The 23,663-nt window shown below is 35.5% G+C and overlaps 1 long non-coding RNA gene across 1 annotated transcript; it reads right to left on the bottom strand.

Annotated features, from left to right (window-relative positions):
* Positions 1-251: 251 nt before the first annotated feature.
* Positions 252-14,032, bottom strand: LOC136033925 (uncharacterized). The gene is made up of 3 exons (XR_010619061.1): positions 13,511-14,032; positions 3,696-3,892; positions 252-525 (listed from the first exon to the last, which is right to left on the bottom strand). It is a non-coding gene; the product is annotated as an uncharacterized LOC136033925 (long non-coding RNA).
* Between the last annotated feature and the right edge of the window lie 9,631 nt (positions 14,033-23,663).

Below are 23,663 nucleotides of genomic sequence, written 5' to 3'. Positions count from 1 at the left end.
AGAGGACAAAAACCTCTGTTTGTATTTATAGATATTGGCAAAGCATTCGATACAGTTGATTTTCAAACACTACTAAGTCGAGAGAGGGAGAAAGAGAGAGATGGAGAGGCGGGACCATAAATTTAATTCCTATTGCGTTTCCCACTGAAGTTCTACTCAGCATTGTATATGCAGGGTGGCCATTTACAGCCTTACTTATTATATTTTATAGACCTAAGCTGTATTGAGAATAGTTTGCTTTCTTCTTTATTCAGGCATAGCCTCAGCAGTAGGCTTTATTGGATTCGCCACAACAGTAGTACTCCACAACTACAAAAGTCACACCCCTACGATAAGTTATCCGGGTGCTGCGGGAAGTGGTAATATTTATTAATTATCAAATATTTATTATACTAAAAATTATTCTTTTTTTTTTCATTTTCATGAAACTAAGCTGTATCTTCGCGTACTGTAGTGGTTCAGTGTTTCCTAATCAATTTTGGGCCATGGTTCATCTCAGCATTTCTGATGTCCTCGTGATAGTCACTAAATAAAAAAACAATTTTTTTAAATGAAAGTAAGGAGCGACATTTAATCTTAAAACAAAAAGAAATTATTTGTATATGAAAGGGCCTGTCCCCTCCTCAACAACCCGCTCTTATGCTAAAATTTTTTATTATTTAAAAAAGTAGAATTGTGAGAAGGAGTCAAACTTTAGCGTAGAGCATATTTGATATTTTTTTTTTTATTGTAAGCGTTATCATTTGTCTTTTCTTTATAATTATTTTGTAGCCTACTCCTCATTTTTGGAGGGAAATAAATAAAATAAACAAAATAATCAGAAATTTTATAAAGCTTTTTGAAAAACCGCTACGCGAGGAAAAAAGTGCCATGTGTTGCAAATTTTAGACTGCTGATTAAACAGCCTGGAACATGGCAGTGAAAGTTAACAAAAAAAAACAAAAGAGGAGAGGGGTGGGGAAATGTACTTTTAACAATCTATGAATGCAACTTGTCATTTTTTCTTAAATAAAGGTGTTTTTTATTGGAAAATACACCACCAAACAATTTTATTTCAAAATTGGGGCCTAAAGCGGGAAACAAACGTCCTCATCCTGGGTTGACACTATTGTACCCTAGAACAAAATCAGAGTTCTATTCTGGAAAACCTCACAACACAAATATATCTACTATTAAACTGCTAAAAAAAATTTACAGCAAAGACTAATCAAACTAAAATCGCTGGAAATTTACTATCTTAAGGTGGCACTAACATAGGTGGGTGAATAGCACCTAATCAAGCGTAAACATAGTTTTTCAGCCTGAGGTTTTTATGGAAGAATACTTCATAGCAAACAGGATTACTCAAAAGTGCTAGTAAATACATAATGAGAGCTTTATTTACATTGACCTTCATTCCTGAATGACAGAAAAAAAACAAGGTCAGCAAGAATCGATGCAACCAAATTTAGTTCAAGCTGACTTTTCCTAGGTTCTGAGACTTTAATTGTGGTGTTTTTATGGCCTTAATTTTAGTAAGATCAAAAAATAAAAACATTTCACAAGATATAATTCTTTCATGTGGCGAATTTGTGTGTTTTTGTGCATGTAGCTAACTGTGTTTTTTTTATCTGGTTCTGTATTTCACTGTGTTAAGCTTGAGGATGGTGAATATTATGCTGTCCCAAAGCAAAACAAAAATTTGTGCGTTGCTTTTATATTTAGAGCAGTTGCAACCAAAAAAAGGCATAGCCTGATGTAACTGAACTTGTGTTTTTGTCTTTCTAAATTTAAATAATTCATCAAAATTTAAGAAATTATTAGGTCTTACTATGGCTTGTCATAGTATAAATTACTTTCATTAAGAAAGACCGACTAGAGAACTGAGGAAATATTTCATAGTTATATCCTGCAACAAAAGTTTAATTTTTCCTTTCGAACTCATGAGTTAGCATGACGTCATTTTAGTGTTGTTTTTAGCGATTAAGTCATTTCAAGTTCCATAAACATCATATCAGTGCAGAGAATATGATATCATTCTTAGTATAAATATAAAGGTAGTATGACAAGCACGACGTCACTTCTACAATATATACGGTAATTTTCAGGGCTTTTCATTTATTTAGGAATTTTCAGTTATTTAAAAGGAATTATAAGATGAATTTGACGAAATAAGTTTGCTTAGGGGTCACTGGGATCCTAGTTGCATGCTATGGAGTATTTGCAAATTGGTGTATTGAATGCTATAGCGAATATGAAATGGGTCAAAGTATAAGAGGGATGAAGTAAAAAAAATATGTAGAAGGGCTCGTCTTGCATTTTAGAAAGAATAGTGAAACCAAATCAGTCAATTAGGGTCAGAATACTCATACTTCAGCCTCCAAGGAGCCTATTGAAATTAAAAAAGAAATTGAAGTTGACATTGATATTCTGACTGACAAAAAATAAAGAGAAACACACAAGTAGTAAGTGCTATGAAAGTATATTATCCGCGGAAAAAACCATTGAGGCTGAAAGCCGTCGTGACACAAGACTGTCATCAGCAAGCGATGATATAGACGAAGAACAATTGCAGATAAAATAGGCTGAAGGAATTATAACAGTTGAAGTTATTCTAATACTAGTCCTGAAAATGTCAGGTGGAAAATACAACTTCATCTAGGAATACCCAAGGATGAGATACTTCTAGTTTTTGATAGCAAACAGCTTGGGAACTTTAACAAAATACCAAATTCTAATTGCTGATATTTTTCATTAATCGAAATAACAGACCTTTATTACCTTTATTGGGGTGAAACTTAATGAAATATCGAGGGACATGTTGAATTACATCAAATGACAGTATGTACATTCAGTTTAGCTAATGAAGTGATGATTAATTGCTTGAATAACACTTAATATTCTGTGGATGCGTTTTCTACTGCATTCTAAGTGATGAATAACTGCTTGAGTATCGCTTAATATTCTGTAGATGCGTTTTCTACTGTATTCTAATTTTGATAAAAATTTATAGGCAGGACACGAGGCTGGTGTCACACACGACAAAATACCAGATTCCAATTGCTGAGATTTTTTTATTACTCGATATAACATACCTTTATTAGGGTGTTTGTATAATCTGCTTACGCAAAAAACGGCAAATGACCTTTGTACTTTAGTACTTTGTGTTTGCTGCTAATACTAATAGTGTTTTCACACCACTTTAAATCGATAGATGTCTTTTCTTCGAAGAAATTTTTCTATTAACGTGAGCTTCCCAATAGTGTGTTTATCCTAGGAGCAAGATTTGGGGTTCTGTTTAACCAGAAGTGAGGTTTCTGAGCTACAATATATCTAAATATTAGTTTTAAATGTTGCAAAGGCTCTTCTTGTCCTTTCAAATAATTTTTCAATTGAAATTTATTGCGTGAAATGTTGCCAAGTGTGAAAAGTTGCCAGTAAGAAGTTCCTGTCCAAAGGGTTTTGATGTGTGAAGTTATTTTTGATACAAGCTGTTTTAACTGAAAAATTTATTGAAATAAATTGAATTGCTGAAAATCTTTCATTATGTACCTAGTTGAAAAGGGGACGGAAGCTTTATACAAGCTAATTGTATAAATCTCATTTTATCTGAAGAGGATTATCTGATAGTTTCCGGCCATCTTTGACATGGCTGGGCCAATTGGTTGCTTAGAACTGTCTAGTGTCGATCTCTGTCAATTTTTGTTATTACTGACCTGCGACACACCGTTTGTTGTTATTGTTTGGGGTTTGACGCATTCGACCAATAGGTCATATGCGTTCGTATCACTCAGTTGTTCTGTGCCTTCTAGTCACTAGCTTGTTTGGGTGTCACTTCAGTCAGTATTCACTGAACCAGAACAGTATCACTTGACTTGCTGATAGATGGGGGTTATTCACCTGCAGCAACTGCCTACGTTGAAAAACAGGAATCAAAATACTGCAACTATGCATTGTCAAACAGCAATTAAAATACATATACAACACAATTGTAATAAATAATACAATTTTACACATTAAAACCAATCTCATACAACCAAATATAAAAATTTAACCAGATGAAATACATCTTAAATGGTAAATAGGATAAAACTAAAATCAACTATTAACTAGGTGGAATAAAAAAAAAAGAATAAAAAAATAGGGAATAAACCAAACCAGTAGTCAAAAGAACTCTGACAAAAAGTTTGTGCTTAGTCGCCTAGCCCAAGCAGGAGATGTGTGGTGTCCAAGAACAGAATACAACAAATGCCATCTCACAGCATATTCAGTACTTTCCTCTATTTTCCAAATTTTGCAGTTAAAGATGATATGAAGTATGTCTTCATACACTCCACACGTGTTGCAGTTGGGGAGTGGGGCCATTTTCTAATGGAAAAGTGTTGAGTTATTTGGAGTTCTATTCTTTGGTTTGGTTGAATACCTGGATATTTAAGGGGAGCTCTGGATGGGAGCTAGACATTGGTGTGTGAGGGAGCTCACACACCAATTTACTCACACCAGCCTATTACTACAACCTTCTGGGCTAGGTATAGCCTCCTTTCCTTTACGTTTTTTTTCTACTTTACCAGGGCTGCTGGTTTGTGGAGGGGCATTACTGGTTGTAGGGCTTAATTTAACTCTGTTTAGGTTTTATCTGTTTAGGTTTATGCTGGCGCATAGGGCTGACGCCCTATGCGCCAGCAATGGCTTTGGAGGATCTTTAACCTTTTATTAAGTTTTCTGCAATGTTGGTCAGGCTGAGGGGGGCATTTTCAAGACCAACTGGGAGTATCTCTGAGACTAGTTTGCAAAGTGATGTTATTATCAGGGTCAGATCAGAGATCTGTCTTGCCACACCTTCAAATATGGTCATATACTTCTTGTTTAGGTCCTTAACTGGACGGTGGTTAGGTGCCAAAGGAGGGAAGGAGTCTTTATGGGCCATAGGGACATGTTTTTTTTTGTGTTGGAAGTCCATTCTTCAAGGCATCAGCAGTTCTCATGGGGACCTTATTGGTGAAAGCATAAATTACAATTGCTTTCTTCTTCATGAATACTGGGCACTCTCTGGCATTAGCAGCATGGTTGCCACTGCAGTTAGGGCACTTGAGAACCTGAACTGACCTTGCTTTACTGTTTTGAATCGGAAACATTCATTATGGGCGTGTTGTCCACTACATAGTAGGCATAATCTGCCTCTGCGACAATTTGAAGCCATGTGGCCAAAACCATGGCAATTTAAGCACTGTATTACTCGGGGAATAAACTGCTTAACTGTATACCTTGCACCCCAAACAGAGATTTTCAGAGGGAACTAAACATCCAGATTGAAGGTGCAAACCAAAGGGATAACCGGTGTCTTTGGGTTTTTAAAGGCCAATGTCACTTGTTCTATTCTATTATCAACTTGGACCTCCTAGACAAAATCATCCAGATTGGTGAGCCTCCAGATTGATGGAACTAGGACTAAGCACAAACCTTACTCTACATCCATTTACTGCCATATCTGTAATAGAGAGTATAGCAGTAGCTACTGATTGGTTTGCAGCTATTATGATAATAGAACCATCTGGTCCAAGTCTTTCTAGCAATGAACCTTAATAGGACCCGGCACTCATGATTTTGGAGGTGTTCAAACGGTTTTCTTGCAGTAACTGTTCTGCTACCTAAGTTCAAAGACCTACTGGTCTCATTTGGACCTTCAACCCCTAAACCCAAAATCTTAACACTAGAGTTATTTGGGTCAGGGGATGCAGGACTACTTACTGTCCTGTCAATCATCACAAATAAAAAAAAGAAAATGAAAAAAACACAATGGGTTAAAAATAATCAGGTAAAACAACAAAACCAAATCACAAAAAGAAGTCAAATGTCAAATAAATAAAACGAATAAGCTACAAGTAGAGGGGGGTCCCTCAGTAAATAATAAACTAAGCAAGCAAAATAAATTAAAAGCAGGCACAGAGCTAAAATTCAAAGCAGGGTTAAAAGGGGGTTAATAAACACTCAAGCACTTTGGTAGATACAGGAGTCTGGGAAAATTTTCACCAGCCACAATATCAGTCAAAGCAAGCCAAAGGCCAAAAATGCAAAACAAACGAGTGTAATGTCAGGTTGTTGGAGAACTTGTGGTAGTTCGGACATACAGTTTTCTGTACCTGACAGTGAACCATTGGTTAAATTTAGTGGATCCTGTGACTGGTTCTCACACAAAATATTAAACATCCATAGTGTTCAATGCATGTGATTCCCATGAGTAGGAGATTTGTTCACAACACGGCTGGTGGCCCTGTCTTGCTTAGTTTTATTAGAAAACATTTTTCCCAATAAAGGCGCTAAATTACACCATTTCTTGCTTCAGAAGCTGAGCTCTACAAAGCTGATATTCACCAGCCAGTTGAAATTTCACATAGCACCAGTCAAGGCACAAGCCAAGGGCTAAATTAAATCATCTTTATTATCATACGTATTATCAACAGGATTTATCGCATTTCATCAAAAATTATTATAATTTCATAAAAAATTAATCATCTGTAAATAAGAAAAATCATTGAAGAATCAAAAAAAGTTATTTTTATATCCATTTTAACAACATATGTTTTCAATTCTGTGTTTTCGTGACTGCAATTGATTTAACAGCCTTTTTACAAAAATGTAGAATTTGATTTATTTTGTAATTCCACACTTTGGTTTCACTAGCAATGCATATAACTTATTTTGAAGATGGCGCAGCATTTGGCCAATTTTTCAGATTTGAACAAATCTTAAAATCAAAAATTAAGTTTCATAGAAAAACTGGAAAAAGTATAATATCTGAAGATAAGGGTTCTCTCCATGCAAAATATACGGTATTCACTCATTCACAATTGGAAAAAATAAGTTTATAACCTTACATGAAATAGCACTGTCCAATCTCCTTGGAATTTAAAATATTTTTGTCGACTAGTTGAAAAATGTTGCCCACCCCTATAGAAAGATCCTATATTTGCCGAATAGTTAACTAGCAACTTCTCCCCAGCCAACTTTCATTTTCCAACTAGTTGCCAAGTAAATTCTCCCCTGAAACACTTCTTTTCCAACTAACTGGAAACAAACATTAACCAAAAAAAACAATAGCCAAAAAAAAAAAAATCAATTTTCCAACTAGTTGATTAGTAACTTCTTCACGGCAATTCTTTCCTTTTCGAACTAGTTGGAAACAATCATTGACCAAGAAAACAATTCATTTTCCAACTAGTTAACTATTAACTTCATTACAATTAATTACAGCAACAATTAGTTATGCCAACTAGCTGGAAGCAAACATTTCCTAAGAAAACAATTTATTTTCGAACTAATTGACTAGTAACTTCTCTCCAACAAAACTTTTATTTTCCAACTAGTTGAATAATAACTTCTCAGTAACATTCAATTTTTTCAACTAGTTAAATAATAACTCCTCCTAAGCAAAACATAAATTTTCTAACTAGATGACTATGCTGATATGGTACTTTTGTAGAAGGCACGCTTTAGTTGTATGGTTACTAGAACAGTGTATCTGTTTAAAGAATGTATGTTGTTGTTTTTTTCAAAAATTGAGCAAGCCATAGGTTTTGTTTCATACACTTCAATACTAAAAGAACTAATGCAAACAATCCAAATACAAACAAAGTTTTTCAAGTTTTAAAATGGTGGAAGTTTTGTTTTTTAAATAGAGGAAGCCATAGGCTTGTCTCATACACTCCAATAGTATAAGAACTAATGCAAACAACCCTTCTAAAAACAAAGTTTTTCAATTCTGTAAATGGAAGAATTTAAGATCTGAAAATGGAAGAAGCCACAGGTTTGTATCATACACTCCAATAGTACAAGAACTAATGCAAACAACCCTTTTATAAACAGTTTTTCAACTTGTTTTAATAGAGGAGGCCAAAGGCTTGTCTAGGGTTTATACTTTCAGAATCAGGGGCAGATTCAGGAGGGGTCGGAGGGGCCTTAGCTCCTCCCTTCCAAGATTTTTCTGGCACCTTCATTCGCATTCCATTCTTTTTTCTTTTAAACTCTTTTTTCAATTATACTTGTGAATTTTGATCAATTACTAGTAGGTGACTTACTCAATTAACAACAGAAGCAAAGCTTTCCTATGAATGTAAAGAGCAAAGCTGAAACTTAAAACGAACAAAAATTATTTATCTTCAGTCGATTTAGTATATATCTACAAAATTGGCATACAAATCTTTGATTGCTGCAAAGATTTTTCTACGAACATAGAACTTTCCCCTATTTTTCCAAAATGAAAAAAAAACGCTGAAAATATGGGGTATCTTCAACACGTTTCATAAACGTGGTAACACAGTTGTTGTTATTTGTCTATTCACAATAACATATTGAAAAGTAGCTTTGTTGCTAAAATTTCAAAACTGATAATAATAAAAAAGCTGGACAATAGCATAGAATGGATAAGGGACGAAGACTGATGGCTGAATGTGCAAGGGGATCGAAGGATATTTCAAGACATTTTGACAAATGTCCGAAAATCAAAAAGGTAAGTTTTGACTAATAATAAACCCCCTCCATCCTAAAAAATCCTTAATTTTAGTTTCGTGACTAATTAAATAGCGAATGGCCCAAAAGAGCTTTCGTGTAATAAAATCAATCCATCCATTTATTTTAACTATATAGCTAATTTGTTTGAAATTATATTAATGAAATAATTCAAAAAAATTTAGGCCAGGAACAGATACATGAGGTCGGAGGGGGCGACCCTCCTCCTAAGACACTTCTGGCACATCAGACACTTATTTCACTTTGTAAAATAAACTTTTTAATTTGGTGTCCACCTCGAGTTACATTGGTGCTCTTAGTTGAACAGCCCCCTTACCCCGGATTTTGCTCTTGATCTGCTAGAGATTCAGACATGAAACTGCTCGCACGATGAGTTTACGAATCATTTCGTCATAGAATTAGAAGATAAACCTCGTTTTCACGAATAATTAAACTTACTAGCTAAATCTTCATCTTCAGAATGTGTTTTCTTTTTTGGTAGATTTGTTTTATTCTCTTTCTTGTGAACCCATCGATTTAGGGTATGGTGTATGGGCTTCAATGATTGGGATATGACAAGGCAACTTACAACATTAATTTATGTTAAGGAGTGATTTTTTTAGCTGCCCCTGTCCAATTCCCATTCAAAAAAAATTCTTAACTTTAGTTTCGTGACTAATTAAATAGTGAATTGCCCAACAGGACTTTCGTGTGATAAATATGTCTATCTATTTATTTAACTATATAGCTAATTTGGTTGAAATTAGATGAATGAAAGACATGAAACTGCTCGCATAATCAGTCTACAAATGATCAGGAACAGATCCATGGATCAGGAACAAATCCATGGGGTCGGGGGGGGGATGACCCTTCCCCCAAAATATATCTGGCGCCCTTATTCTGTTCTTTTTTTAATCTTTTTAAAATAAACTTTTTAATTTGGTGCCCACCTCGAGTCACATTGGCACCCCTGGTTCAGTGGCCCACTTACCCAAGATTTTGCTCTTGGTCTGCTAGAGATTCAGACATGAAACTGCTCGCACGATCAGTTTACAAATCATTTTGTCATAAAATTAAAAGATAAACCTCGTTTTCAGCAAAAATTAATCATATAATTAAACAGGCTTGCTAGGTCTTCATCTTCAGATTGTCTTTTCTTTTCTTTTTTTAAGCAGATATTTTATTCTCTTTCTTAAGAGCCCATCAATTTAGGGTGCGGTTTCTGGGAGTCATTGGTAGTGGTATGATAAGGATGGGTCACGGGAGGGGAGACATATTATAAAGGGGGTTTGGGGAAATGTTTTGGACATTTGAGTTTGCTGAGTGGGATTTGGGAGAGCTAATACACATGCCCTATCTTATTGAGCTGTCTGACTGTAGTAAGATGCAGGGTAGAATACTATATTCTTAGGAAGAAGTCCTAGTGGAATGTCGTCTATGTTATCCAAACATAATGTGGAAATTAGAAACTACCAATATTGATAAGGTCAACGCAGGCTAACTGATCCACAAGTACCAATTATCTCAAGCTCTATCATCCCTGCAAAACAATTTGGAAGACTATTAAATTTATTTTTTATTGCCCGTGTCTCCCTCCCTTTCGTCATTGACTACCCCAATATTACCCCAATATTTTGTTTATTATTACCCCGAAAATTATGGGGGATAAATATGACCATATCAATGTCTATCTCATCGTACATAATTTCGTCTACCATAGCTACAGTTTCTTCGATAGAAGCACATTTCTTAGGACCAATCGGCAAAAGAGAAGTGATCGCCTGTTACAAAGCATGCAGAAAATTTTAGGTCTACGAAACACCCGAATTACTAGGTTGGGAACACTTTTGGTTAGCTGATACTGTATCCTTCTTTTTGTAGATATTTTGGTGCAATTGCTTCACAGATATGAAGAGTGGTGATAATAGAACAACAAAACGCTAAAACAAGAAGTTTGAACCACTTGCCTTCCCTCATATTCCATTTGAAACAGATAGCTTTCAAAAACTTTCTTTTTTCCTTATTTCAAAATATCCAGAGAACCAAACTAAACCAAATTCAAGTCCAAAAAAATTTGAGAACTTCTCTGATACTTACGAGAGTTTATGGGACGCTTAAAATTTGCCCTAGTTGCTACCATGGTAGTCATAAAAATTTAAAGAAAGGTGTTTCCAAATGCGAACGGTGGACACAACTGGGTTAAGTTAGAGATTATTAAAACAGGTGTTTAAACAGATTTTTGACCGTGTTTCATCAAAACGCCCTAAATTGAGATAAGACAGAACATCCAAGACCATCCATTTCTGAAGTGAACAATATCATCACAAGAAAACGCTGTATCTCTACTTAGGGTGCATTTTTGAGAATGTTTTCCTTATTTTTCACCGATTAAAGGGGAAGTTTACAAGGAAAAAAATTACCTAATTGGTTCTAACAAGAGGAATATTCAAGTTGACCATTTAAAACTTGATTGAGTGGTGTGGGTTAATATACTGATCATACAGAGTTAATGAAACCTTATAAATTCATTTATGAAAAAAACTAATCCAGAAAAGCAATTTTGCCTAGACACTGTCTATTTACTGTCGACGAGTGTTGACGAAAATATTCATTATTTTGGGTCATCTACCTTCACTAGAATTTATTAAAGTTTTCTTTAACAAGAAAAAATAGAAAAATTTCTTTCAGATGCCTCAAGTCTGTCGTTTCTCTTAGTTCAGTATGATCATTTAAATTCAAAGACTCTGACAATAACTTCAAGTTTGCCATTACCCGTTGCCTTTAGTTCTCTCGCAGATTCGACTACAGAGAAACTGTCTACCAACCCCACCAAGGACAACAAGCTGCCACTACCAACTTTTTCCCACGATTCTGACACAGACACTTAAGTGAAACATTCTGATCAGCTAACAGAAGGGATCGAGAGATGAAACAAGAGCCAAGATGAAGCAGATGGAGATGACACGCCCAAGCAGCAGTACATCCTCCTTGCTTGACACTGGCATCATACCCTTCTCTGACTTGGGTTTTGCAGTGTCACTAAAACAAACAAACCAACTAACATCTGGAGATATTGCGTTTTTTCTTAACAAAATATGGAAGCCAAAGAACCAAGCTGAAATTCCAACTTCAATAAAAAGACGAAAGGGGGGGGGGAAACTTAGTCATAGACTTAATATTGAGCTTCTTGCCCGATTCCCCTGGCTTGCAGTGAGCCGTCACCAAGAACATGTGGGACTTTGGTGTAGTCTGTGCCATAATAAGAATCTCCAATACTGGCAGAGGGTGGTTGGCTCTGTCTGGGGGTGGAAGTGGGAGGCAAAAAATGGGTTGGCTCGTCTTAAACCCCCTGAAAGACTACTCAAATCTGACTGGAAGATGGTGCACTTACAAAACATGCCAATTCACAGTATCAACCAGTGCAGAGCTACAGCGCTTTTAACTTCGTTCAAGCAAGACCATGAAGATATCAGTAATGCCTTGAGCTCTGGAAGAGTAAAACAAATACACTAGAACTTTGAACTGTTTACAAGCATTGTGCAAACAATTAAACTTTGTGGGGCACACTATATACCCCTCCGTGGCCACCGGGACGATGGTAAACTCAATAATCAGGGCACTAATGTAGTCGCAGTAGAAAGTGATGGTAATTTCCATCACCTACTTCGATATCGTGTTCGGGGGGGGGGGCGATTCGCTGCTTCAAAAGCTTGTATATACTGCACCTGGAAACGCAAAATACACTAGTAAGCAGATCCAAAATGAGCTAACAGGGACGATTGGAGAGCTTATAAAGTCCGAAGCACTCAGAAAAATGAACACAGCAAGAGTTTGGTCTCTCATTGCTGACGAATCCACCGATAGACAGACAAGGGAGCTCACTGTAGTAGCACTTCGTTATGTTTACAATCAGAAAAGTTACATAATCTGAGAAGATCCTGTTGCCATATTAGACACTTTTCAAACCTTATTGGAGCTCTTTGAAGATGAAAAGATCAACACCAGCCAAAATTTTGAAGAAAGGTTAAACGGCAAAAGCCTCGGCAGGCTACTTTTAAGTGAAGTCACCAAATCCGGCTTAGACCTGACAAAGTGCGTCGGCAAAGGTTTTGACAAAGCCACCAGCATCTAAAGCTTGGTAAATGGTGCTGCTGGCGAAATAAAGCGCAGTTACCAACTTGCAGATTCTTTTCATCGTGTAACCCATGCCAAAAATCTTTCGTTTTTGAGGATAGTTTCTGTCCCAATTCTACGGAATGAACAAGATGTCGTACGAGAAACTACCTCTCATTTCAGCTCGTGTGCCATACGAACAAGGCTTCTGAAGAAACGTCTAAAGTCAGACAACTGTAGAGCTGCGACCCTGATTGGTTTTTGTACCACAAGATTTGTAGAGAGGCATAAGGCAATTAGTTGGTTCTCGGATTCCTTGTGATCTATTCTTGCTTTGAGAAACCAGACACGTTCATCAGACTGGTCTGCTTGAATTCGTTTTCATCTCTAATGAAACAATAGGCAGAGAAACTTCAAAAAAAGGACTGTGATCTTGTGAGAGCTTTAGAACTCATAAGTAGCGTATATATATATATATATATATATATATATATATATATATATATATATATATATATATATATATATATATATATATATATATATATATATATATACATATATATATATATATATATATATATATATATATATATATATATATATATATATATATATATATATATATATATATATATATATATATATATATATATATATATATATATATATATATATAAGCTGTATTTCATATAAGCTGTATTTCAGACATATATGAATCAGACACCATGTAGAGTGATCAATTTTGTAATCTTATAATTTGAACAAGAGCCAGCCATTCTGTACTTGCAGTTCATAAATTTCTGATAATTATATTTTTTTTTTATATTGACCTTATTCTAGTCCAGCACCATCAGGGTTGTAGTTATTAAAGTATTGTGTTAGCATACGATACCTCTGCAAAAGGACTTACCTTGGCATACCACTCCTCATATTTGGTTTGAGCCTTTACATAAACTTCAAGGGAAACAGAAACCTCTTCCGAGAACACCGACCTCTTCCCTGCTTTATCTTGTAGCTTCTCAAATCTTGAATTTAGTCTTCCAATCGTGTATCAATTTTTCTGGTTATTCGGGCGTTTCCTGGACTGGACATAAATTCACGCTTTCAAAAGAAGAAAGGTGAGAGCATATGTCAGCTGATAGGAGACGTTGTTTCCGAAGCTGCTCAGATAATCTTCCTGACCTTAAACTGGCTGGTTTATTTAGATTCCTAAAAGAGAGACAAAATATGTCATTAAAAGAATCTTTTCAGTTGAGTAAAAGGATTGCAACCGTCTTATATAGGTTGCAGAGCTTCATTGCCTTCCATTGATAGATGCTGTAAGTGATGTTAGTTTAGTTTCGAAGTCGAGTTTATTCTAGTTTGTAAATACATCAGTTCAGTTCGGTTTTATTTCTTTGTCACTATTGGACTCTTTTTAATGTGAGGTGAGACTTCCTCGACTGAAAGGTTATAAAATTGTTTTTAATTTAACAGTCCCCTTTAACTGGTTCACAAAATATACATGAATAGACATTTACAGCTCAATGGGGGCTCCAATAAGATGCAGTTATTACAAAAGTGCACTTAACAAATTAAATCATCGCCTCTCTCCCAGGAGTCCTCTAAATATTTAAAAAAAAATTCACACTTGGATTCAACGTCTGAATAAAAAAAAACTGTATTTTTATCAACTGAAAGTAAAGAACAAAATTAAAACTAAAAAATTATTCAATATATAAAGCCCCCCCCCCCCCCCCCCCCGAACAGTACCATTACTCTTCATACTAAAATTTCAATCATTTTGAAAAGGCTGAATATTATAATAAAACCATCTTTGTGTTTCATGAATCATTCTTAAAAAATTGGGACGGCATTTAAACTTTAGCATTAAGGGCCAGGCATTGAGGAGGGACGTAATCCCTGCACAAAATAATTTATGGTAGTTTTGAATTTTAATATTACTCTAGTTTCAGTTGAAAAAATTATTTTCTGAATTTAATTTCCGATTATTTTTTAAATAATGCCGGTAAATGTGGCTCACCCTCACTGAAAAACCATCATACAAAACACAGCATACTTTCAGCTGAAAGACTGAGCTCTAATAATTGTACTAATCACTCAAAAATCTTCCCTTCCACGGACATTATTTCCCGGTAATCCAAACATGCTGAAAATGTTTCCTGGCAGATTCCACTGGAACATCTCCACCTATAAAATTGAGCAGGCAAAGAGAAAGTATGACAAATAGAAGGAATTTCGTAGCATAATTCTGTCAAATAACCCCAGTATAAAATTGTTCCTGTATATTTTACCCCATAAATTTCCCATCACACACAAATTATACCCATGAAAACCCACCCAAAGTTACCCCCCCCCCCCCCGCTACCCCTGGAAAAATGCTAGTAGACTTTCCTATATTAAATCCTATACCTAAGCAATAGGGTCAGTTTATTGCTTAAAAACCAATCCCCTTGGGCTGGGTGGGTCATGTTATCTCTCAGGGCATACTTTTTTATTTTTTCAACTTTGTCGAACTCAACGACTGTCTCAAAACTTCGATCGGGTGATTTTGGGGGGCAATGAGCACGGAAAGGAGGCTAGTTGCCCTCTAATCTTTCAAGTTACTTAAAAAGGGCCCTAAAATCTGTTAAAATGTGCCCTCTCTCGATGTTCTAGGACCATTGGTTTGATACAAATATCCCTCAGCAAAACAAAAACAAACAAAATCAAACTAACGCGATTTTATGGTTTTCCTCTGGCAAAAAATATAAAATTCCACATTTTTAAAGATAGGACCTCGCAAATTTTTCGAGGGTCTTAACCTTTTATGGTGACACTAAGCTTAATGAATCTTATATCTTTCGAATCAGTATTTATAAGTCAAACCAAAAGTCTTTTTTTTTCAATTTTAGTTTCTATTGACCGGAACTGCTCCTTACTTACGGTGCGTTACCATGAACAATTTAAAGCTTCTTTGGGGATTTTAATGTTACTTTAAGGTTTGGTCGCGTTCCCCGTCTGTTCCCAGCACTTAAAATGTCGTTAGGTATTTTAATGGCAATGTGTTTAATACAAATGCAACTCAAATGTTTCTTTTTCTGCCATTTTCTATTACTTAACGAATTTAATTTGCACGTTTTGTATTGTTTAAAGGTGGATCTTTTCTTTTATGTTTTACACTTCGCTTCTTTTCTTTTTCTTTGCTTCTTTCCGCATGTCTGTAAACGTCCAAAAATTTCCTTTTCTTTAATATCGTGGAGAAATAGCCGAAAATTCTATTATAAAAAGGTGTCCTATGGAAGATCTCTTCCAAGATAAAAAAAAATTCTTGGATTACTGCACCTTGATACGGTACTGCATACTTAGACTTGCGTCTTCCAACGCCACTTGCCACATAAGGTGACAAGTGTTTCTCCAAAACGACGTCTCTTGTGCTTTTGACAAAAGTTCTTCGAGCGACGATCTCAAAATCGAAGCATCCTTCTCAAGGGATTTGCCTAAGTGGCAGCGAGAACTATAACTAATCAAAAATGAAAACTAAGAGCAAAGAAAAATGTGGTTAGAAGATATATGACAGAAATAACAAAGAAATGTGCGGTTAGGAGATAATTGACAGTGAGAATTACAGTCAACAGCGGGAATCAGAAAGTGTCAAAAATGAAAGTGAGGACCAGAGAATTGTAGGGTTAGCAGACACTCGACAACGAGAATCAGAAAATTTCAAAAATGACATTAAAGGACAAATAATCATGCTGTTAGAAGACAAGCGAGAACGAGAATCAGATTGAGTCAAAAATCAAACTAAAGAAGAAAGAGATATTATGTTGGAAGAAAAACACGATTGCTATCTTCGACGCCAACAAACTGTAGAGCAAAAACCTACCCAGTAAAAACCTACAAAGCCCAGTAAAAACCAAAAATACCCAGTAAAAACCTACTAAGATGCCGTAAACTACGCAAGTATTTGTTACAAGTCAATGGGACCCTTCAACGTTATATGTATTCACTGTGGAGCCCACCAATTTCCTGCAGGAAAAGTAGCCAACAAAGCTGATTTACTTAAGGGTTGTGAAAATGAAAATTAAAGTTCTAGTGCTCTTTTTAAGAGACCAAAATGATTAGAAGGCACATACACCCCTCCTCCCTTTTTCTTAGAATCATCCGGTGAAAATTTGGAGATGGCCATTTCGTTCAGCATAGTTGAAGAGCCAAGTAACTATGGCTCTGGAGATAACACGATCACCAACAGAATCTGGGGAGACGTCTTTTAGCCAGTTTTGGCTAAAAATAGTTAAAAGATTTAATAGCTTTATTTTTGAAGATAACTTGACCTCTCAACACCCACAAGGCAATGACTAAAAGCTTTGAACTTTGTTTATAGTTTATTTGTTATTGGAAAGCATATATGTTTTTTCGAGGGAATTACTTTCGGTGGGGGAGCGGTTATTTTATACGGGAAGATTTTCACATTGACAGGGTAGTTTCTGGAGGTGAGCTTTCCAAATAAAACTTTACATGGGGGATATTTTGCCAAAATTAATATGCAAATTCTGTTTTAATTTTTCATGTACGTTGAGCCAAATTCAAACCTGCATTAGTTAGAAAACTTTCAGGAAATAATTTTTTTAAACATAAATAATTTTTAACTAAAAGTAAGGAGCAGCATTAAAACTTAAAACGAACAGAAATTATTTCGTATATGAAAGGGGCAGTCCCCTCCTTTGAGTAACTCTCCTTACGCTAAAGTTTGACTTAGTCCCAACTTCATTTTTAAATTGTTTCCGTCGAAACACTGGCAACCATAGATTTGGAGTACATGGTTGAAACAGTAGAGAATCGTGGCCAAATACATGGGAAATACTCAGACGGTATTTTCCTAGAGAACTAACTGGAGAGGTGGAAACATGCTAAGAAAGCGATTATTACTTCACAATATACAGAATAAGAATAGTTTAACGCATTTTGCATTCAGCCTCGCTATACTTCAACCCCAGCCCCCCCCCCCCCCCCGACAATGTGCAAATATATAACCCGAATATATTTTTCAGCTGTTATCAAAATGCGTCAATCTTGTTTCAACCCGTGTACCCAAAGCCCATACAAACACAGCCTATATAGACAATGTTTATATAGGCTCTGAGTATGCCTTTAAATTGTATCAACTGTGACAAAATAAAAACAGAAAAAATAAGTTTTGGTAGCCGAATGCATTTAAAATACATAATTTGGGCTATATTTACATATTAAAGGGGATGAGCAAAGTATAGGTATGTTGTGTGTTAACCATGATTATTCTGCAGGTTATGAAGCAAGAATTGTTTTCTAAGCCTGTTCCCTTCTCTACAGTTGGTTCTCTAGGCCAATGCTTCTCAAACTTTGTACGCACACCCCTTGAGAGTACACAAAATTTTTAGGGGGTACGCGGCCGGCTAACAAAAAATAAACAAACTCTAGGACTGGCAAATTCAATTCGGTCTAAATTATAGCCATAGTTTACTATGTAGCGGTAACTGAGGTATAGGCTACCTTAAATGTTTTTTTGGGTAACAAGGGGTACAGTGTCTAAATAAGTTTGAAAACCACTCTTCTAGGGAATGACCCAAGCAATAATTTATGCTAAATATATGCACATTAGGAAAAATAGGGGGCAGAGCTGGTCCTGGGGTTGATGGTGTCTGGAGAAAAATTAATTATAGCCCCCTCCCCTTGCTCCCCAACTCAAAAACAAGAAAAATAAAGCCAAATTAAAGTGATAAATTAAATTAAAATAGTCAATTCTCCCGCCGCGACGCCTTCTAAGCCACGACACTCGGAGCAACCACCCCAGTTGCTCCATTCCCCTCGGAACGGAACAGGTTAGGTTGAAATATAGTGGAAGCCCCTTAAAATGTGTTGACTAAAATTTGTCGGCATATTATGAAGTAAGAATTGGTTTCCTATTACACTTTATTCTCGATAGTTCCATTTGTAGGTTAATATTTTTTTAGGTTCCCCCGCCCCCACCCCTAATGTACAAATATATACTCTGAATTGGAAAATAGCCTACCCTGAATTGGTATATATAAGGCAGGGGTAAAGTTTATTTCCGATGTAGCCTAAATGAATGTTAAATCTGGATTAAGGATGCAATTCTGACTACGTCTAAGCAGACCGCAGCTTAGATATCTGTATGTCAGACAAAATTTTCCCAACCAGAGAATTCGTGTTGGAAAGAGTCCAGACTCTGACGCGCAGACTCCGACTCAGACTTTTTCATGCAAAGCTTGTCTAACCTATTTATTTGTATCAATGAGAAATTGAACTACTAATAAGCAGTGTGCTTCCACTTAGGGGATTTCCCTTCTAAAATGGTGTTTTGTTTTAGGGTGTCTTTAGCGGGTGGACTGTTTCATTTAGAATTATAAAATTCAACTGGGTTTTCTGAGAGATTTACTATTTAGAACTTTAAAGATAATCCTCACTACTTCATTAAACAGGGATGCCAAAATACGGAAACTTTGGGGGAGGGTTAGGATTTTGTTATGAAGATGGAAAAAAGGTATTAAAATGTTGAGGTATGGGGGTTATTTAAATTTTTTTGAATAACATTACCCAAAAAGGGTTTATAACGAAAATTTACTTCCCTAATTCTATCTAAAATTTCAATCATTCCCCCTCCTCTTATTAACAATGCCAAACTTAGCTAAGAGAGCACCATGTCCTCAGTCAATCAATGAAGTTGGGGTGATATATTTATCCAGGGCACTTATATGTTATAGCAACAACACTCAAGAAAGGAATTTAGGTTAATACTAATAAATATCCCTAAGTAAGATAAAAATATTACACTTTAGAAACAAATTCGGGCTATATATTTGCACACTAGGGGGGTGGGGGTAAATTATAGTGGGTCTGAATACAAAATGTGCTAGGTACATTTAATCTGCATATTTTGAAGAAAAAATTGTTTTCTAATTTCACAATCAGAGGCGCGATTTACTATGGAGAAGAAAGGAACTGTCCCTCCCAGACCTCAGTTTCCTCCCAGACCCAGTTGCCCTCCCCAGGCTTAAATTTACTTCCTTCCAAAATCTTGTCAAAACTAAGATTATCCTGCATAATTTAAGCATCAACAGAAACATATCAGTTTTCTTAAATATACATTTACCTTTATAGCACGTTTATAGTACTAAATAGTACCTTCAAATGGCTTTTTTTTAGTTTTTACTGTCATTTTCCCTTGATTTGAGAAAATTGGCAATAAGCTTTGCCCCCCTCCCCCTGCCTTCATCCAGTATTTTTTCGAAATTGCGCCAGATGTTCACACTGTCCAATTATTTACCCCTACCTACCCCAACATGCAAATATATAGCCCAAATTATATATATCCCATCTATTGTCACTTGTCTTTGTCTTGTCTTTCGCTAAGCTGAAAGAAACTAACGAAAGAAACCGGTATTACAGTGCGTCGATGGATGACGTTTTCATAAAAAGCCCATTTTTGCCAAGCATAGCCTTGGCTAATTGAATGAATATATAAATTTTGCACTCTATTCGCATTGCATTGTTAATTGAGAATTTTTTTTTTCATTATTACAGGTTTTCTCAAGAGCCCTGAGCATCTTAAAATATGTCATTTTTAACTAAAATATTTCAATCTCGAAATCTCAAAAACTAAAGATTAATTTTTTGCCAGTTATAACCGAAGACGCCTTGCAAACAAACCTCTTTCAAAGCGGCCAGTTCACATCAAATGCGATGAAAACGAAAAAAAATCCATAAAAGCATTCATGCAAAATGACTTAGTTGTATAAGGATGAAACTCATATAAACATGAAAATCCCTTACTATGGAGATAATTCCTTGCTTCCGACATTTCTGGCAAAATCAGGATGTTAAAAAATAAAATACCGAGAAAAATCACAACTATAGTAAAAATGACATATCTTTTTTACAAAATGGTAGGTTGGGAAATGTTTCGTTCTATGTCTAAAATTAAAAAAATCTGTTTTCTTTTGCCATCTTATATTCCAAATTTCTAATATGTGTCACATTTTTCCCTTTTATGCCATTGTGTCTGGGCACGAGGAAATGTCTCGTTTTAACTTAAAAAGTTTCCAGTTGTCAACCCTACGTCTGTCACCCAGGCAGCTCTTGGTTTTTAGTGCTGTTGGTGGTCACCTTTATTTTAAAGTAGGGCCTGCCTACCGGGTATGAAGAACGAAATTTGTTCTATTCCAAAACAGGGCAATTACTATTATAATTTTTTTTTACGACTAAATATAGTAAAGAATATATAAACTATAAAAAGGATGTCAAAGCAAGGGCTATCTGAATAACTTAGGTGGGTTATCTTTGAGCTGCTATGCCTACTGATGACCTAGTACTACTTTTTTATGCTTCCCAACACTGTAAAGTGTCTAATACAGTATTTTGCAGCAGTTTCTTATAAGAAAAAAACACCCAACGCAAGATGGCGACAATGATTTATTTTCAGCAGTAGTGCAAATTTCTAGTCTGATAAGTTTCCCAAACTTTTAGGCCCTTTTTCTATAGGCAAGATAATGTAAAATGCAATATGCATTGGACCTAAGAGTATTCCTGCGCGCAAGGGTGACTCGAAGTATCCAGGCTCTGGGGGATGAGATTCCCTCATTTAAACGACTCTAAGATCATATTATACGACTCATGAACATTTATTATACATTAATCCTTTATCATTTATACTTATCTATGAAGACAAAACAGAAACAAAAGCGGAAAACCTCATGCGTAAATGTGTAATAAAAAACAGCAAAAATTGTATTCGCCTCTTGTTCAAAGTGGAGTATTGCTGAACAATCATGTTTTTTCAGTCAATCAGAGTCAGAGGCAAGTCAAAGGCATCGGTGGTGTCTTTCTCATTCGCCAAAAACTCGAATGAACCTAGTCAAGAATGAACCATGACAGTTCTTAGCAAATTATTAACAAACCTTAGCTTGCTACATGTTCTTTTGGCAGTAGCAGCTAGAACATGTGTTGTCACGGCCAATTTGTAAAGACGTTTGGATTGCTTAAGTTGACATTTACTGGTGATTTCCTTCACCTACAAAGTCTCTGAAGCAAATGGTGCTGTGGCAATAGTGGAAAAGACTTCCCTCCATCCGGCAAACACTGCTACACTGTCAACTAAAGCGTTGATGTCATCCTTCAATATTCTTTTAAAAAATTTCTTCACAGCTTCAAGCATCTTGATTGCCTCGTTGATGTTGATCTCCTTTTCTTCAATAATTTCTCTTACTATCCTGATCTTATACATGATAGTCTTCATAAACTTGAGGCAGGCAGGAAAATCTTAAGTTTAGAATCATTTTCAGAAAGCTCATAGCTTGTGCCTTCGTCTTCACATCGGCGTTCTTTATCTGTTTAGGTTCGTCAATTGTTGAAACAATTACTTAAAACAAATTAACTACTGCTTGTATGGTTTCAGCCCTTGCAGTCCACCGAGACATGAATTGCACTATGCTGGATAATAGTGTTTAATCTGTAGGCCTGGCAGGGAATGTGAGGCAAACATCAATCTAAAAAGTTCAGATACTTTCAGCTGGGCTCTCTTAAATTTACCAAACATGATACTTGCATAATCAAAAAACTGGAAAGCTAGTTTATCCAGAGAGATTCCTCTCCTTGATAATGTTTCTATCATATTTTCCGTCATACCCTGCTCAGATTTGACATTAACCTCGCAAGAGTCTTTTTCTAGCTGTTTCCTCTGAGTAGTGGCATCATCGAGGGTGATGGAGCTAAGGTCGGCAGTTGTCCCCTCTCAAATAATTTGGAAAAAAAACTATAATTTATTAAGTAGCTTTAAAACAATTGCTCATTTTAAGTATCAAATTTGCTTTTTATTTTGAGCAGATATTTTTTTTAATTATTCTATGCTCTTCATTAACGTAAGGAAAGCGAAAAAAATAGCGGTCCATTTCACTTTATAATGCGTTCCACATTAATATTTTTCTAAATAAACTGATTTTGAAACCTTATCATCAAGTAAAACTAGGAGCTTAGTTTATAGCAAAATTGAAAAAATGTTCTGTCCATCCTGTTTCACGACATTTGCTCAGGTCAATTTTTTTCCCTGATATATAAGGAGCTTTAACTTTCTCAAATCTATCTGTTCAAGACGATTCTCTTGTTTTGAAAACGTCAAAAGCGGAGATGAATACATTCTATACATCTGCAGAAAGGACAAAAATGGAATCATTGAAAAATAACTAAGGTGAATATAATAACTACAAGTGAATATAACTACAAAAATAACTATAGTGAATATAATTTCCTGAATGAAAAGGAAATAATGGAAAAGAAAATAGATCTTAGTACTTTTATAAAGATATTTACACAATAACTAGATAGGTCGAATTGGTTGTGGTTTGGTCTAGGAATTTGGTAGAAGGGGATCTGCTCCAGGAATAATTTAATTTTTTAATTTGTATTTCTAGTATTGAATTGAAACTCTCCTTGCGTTTTGAATTCACATACGAACGCATGAATATTGCACCGTCCCTATGTACAATTAAATATAAAAAAAAGTCACCACTCTACTATTAAAGCAACTGTTCTACTTACACTACCCTACTGTCTACTTACTGTCTAATTGCAGTAACTGTTCAATAAGAACAGTTGCTTTGATATTCTCATTGAAGTAACTCTAATAGCTTCTTTTTCCTACATGGATCAGTAGCGACAATTGTATTTATTATTATTGGTTGTGGTTTTATTTGTTTTTAGTTTAGTGTTAATTCTTTTTATTTTGTGTTGAGGACGCCTAGTTTAGATACAGGTGAAATATCCGCATTATTTTAGTCATTCATCTCTTTTCTCTCTACTGGCCACAGTCTCGTTTGAGGGTTTTTTTTTTTTGTTTTTTTTTTATCTCTGTTGTTTATACCCCTGAAAACTTCAGTATACTTCAAAATAACCAATACTATCTGTAAGCAACGGACAAACTTCAAAACTTACAGCCCTTCCCCCAGGAGCTGCAGTGGTTAATACGTCCTCAGAGACATTTTTACTAGATTTTTCGACTATGCTGAACAAAATGGCTGTCTCAACGCATATTT

Source organism: Artemia franciscana, chromosome 12 (genome assembly GCF_032884065.1).
Source record: "Artemia franciscana chromosome 12, ASM3288406v1, whole genome shotgun sequence".
Classification (NCBI taxonomy): Eukaryota; Metazoa; Arthropoda; class Branchiopoda; order Anostraca; family Artemiidae; genus Artemia; species Artemia franciscana.
The sequence above is the reverse complement of the archived record's forward strand: the minus strand, read 5'-3'. Positions and strand labels throughout refer to the sequence as shown.